The sequence below is a fragment of the Montipora capricornis genome, chromosome 2 (assembly GCF_036669925.1).
Source record: "Montipora capricornis isolate CH-2021 chromosome 2, ASM3666992v2, whole genome shotgun sequence".
In the NCBI taxonomy this organism is placed as follows: domain Eukaryota; kingdom Metazoa; phylum Cnidaria; class Anthozoa; order Scleractinia; family Acroporidae; genus Montipora; species Montipora capricornis.
In genome coordinates this window covers 49,167,009-49,169,508 of record NC_090884.1, presented here as the reverse complement: position 1 = coordinate 49,169,508, position 2,500 = coordinate 49,167,009, and positions in this window count along the sequence as shown.

The window sequence follows — 2,500 nt, the reverse complement described above, 5'->3', positions numbered from 1 at the left end:
TGAGCGATTTGGAAAGTAAAATTTTTGCTTACGACTTTCGCATGCAAGTAGTAGGAAGTCTTGGCTTTTGACCATTTGGTGAGTGCCTCCCGGGGGGAGGGGGCCTTGTTCCCTTTAAAAATTTGCTTGTGTTCCCCTGTTCCCGAAATTACTTTCAAACTTGTTCCCAGCTTGTAAAAATTGCGTTCATAACTGCGAAGATCATAGCTTCACTTGATTTCATATCCGCAGTTCATATGTTTCATTTCATATACCATTTCATCATTAAAATCGTTTATGTTTCCTAAGATATTTGGTCATTGTTCCTCTGTTCCACATTTCAAATTAGCCGTCTACCCTGGTTCCACAACATCCCTGGGGTAGGGGGGGAGGGGAGGGGTAATGTTAGGTCTGATTTACACGACAAGATTTGTGGTGACGGAGTCGCATGCTAAGTTCAGTAATCAAAAACTGATCGCCTTTTGCTAATTTCCCACGCTGTACTTAAAGTCATGGCCCGTGTTTTTCCCAGTACACTGGAAAACAAGGAGCCTGAAATAACCTACACTACGCTCTGAGAAAACGATGTCCGTGAGATATTTATTACGTTCCATGGATGATTAAGTCGAGCCGGCCGTCACTGAAGAATATGATCCGCCATGCTAGGACCAATCATAGCAGTACTATCTGATCGCGAACGGTAAAATAAGTAAATAAATAAGACGATGTTGGAACTTACCGAAAAAATCACGGCAATGACCTGGTCATCTACCGCATTCAAGTACTAACTAAATAAACCAGTGGTCTTGACATTAATATTTTATTGTGGCTCGCCTCTTCAATATCTCAATACATGTTGTATCTATATTTCTGATTTGCGACTTCTTTATAAAGAAGTTCGGAATAAGACGACAATAATTCTCTGTTGTCATATGGTCTTCCCCAATGAGTCCACAGTAGATTAAAGTTGATTCAGCTGCGGCACAGGCGGCCGTAGAACGATTTGGAAGTTAAGAATCTTCCCTTTAATTCAGTTTGGTATGTCTTACGACTCTATTAAAAACTACTGATTAAAAAGATGGAAATACAGAGGAAAACCAAGTTAAACTTATCTCATTTCACAAGCATCTGATCAAAGTCTGCACCTCCACAACACTACATTTAACAATAAGTTTACCAGTAACCGTATTTTGAGCAATTATGTAAGTGATCGAATTTATTTTGAGCGAAGGGATTTAAGTAACCTTGGACGGTCTCTTAACCTTTAAATAATTAGTTTGAGGTTAATTAGTGCACAAAACAGTCTTAAGCGCATTTATATGGGCTTTCCTTTTAAGTGTTAAAGGCTAAATATTGTGCACATTGCATGATAGCATATTATAGTCACTGTATGATGTTCTTTCATCAGAAATATAATTTCAAATGTATCACCTGTAGGGATGCTTTCCTGAGTCATAACAGAACTATATTGAAGGAATCTTTACTCTTGTCTGGAAATAGACTTGCAAACAGGATAAATAACACTGGGTCTTTCAGAAATATAATGATATTCATCTGACTCTCAAGAGGTTCACAAATAAACACAATGATTTCGGCTGGCCTGATTTTCACTAGCGACGCAAGTACAAGCGTAATCACGATTATTTCATTGTGAAAACGGGGTTGTCGCTCTTATGATTGCGGGTAGACTTTCTCAAAGTCGTTCGCTTGGTTTTCTGGTCTGGTGTGGTAGGACCCGGCACGAACGGCTTTCGCTCGCTTGCGCTCCGCGCTCGTACGATCGCGCTTCGCGCTCTCTGTCGCGCTCAAAAGCTCGACTTGTGAGCAAGTCTAAATTGCGGGTTCGTTTGCGTTGTGTGAAAACAGGAACAAGCGCAAACACAAGGGGTGTTTTTCATTTACCAAGAAATTCCGGAAATTCCGGTTGGGATGTAAATGGAACACACGTTTTTGGTTCGTTCCACTGGAAAATTTCCGGAATAAACGGAACTTCTGAAAAGGTAGTCCTGTTTTCCCGTTGGAAACTTTCAGATGGAAATGTGTGTTCCATTTACAACTTTTGAAAGGTCTTACCACTTCCAGGCTATTCACGGCCACATTTTTAAATTTTGGAGCGTAAAATCGCAATCACTGGGCGGCGAACGGACCTGAGTTAAATGGAACACGTTTTTCATCCGATGGAAATTTCCACCGAAATTTCCGGAATTTTTTTGCAAATGGAAATTGCTACGCGTTCGCCGTGTCTGGACCAATTGAAGCACTCGTTTCAAATTCCCCGCGTCTGAGATCATTTGAACAAAATGGCGGAGGCCGTTGGTAGATTTTGATGAGGTTCTGCGTGCCAGGGTAAATTCCGACAAGCGACTTGGCCTAAAAAGTAGCGACAACACGTAAAGTGAAACTGCGACCGTGACAAACGACATGCTTTCTTTAAATTTCTTTTAATTTCCGACAGCAACGTGAAACATTGATAAAGCATTGACAAGCTGCGCGGGAACCCCCCCTCCCCTCCCCTGGCAGG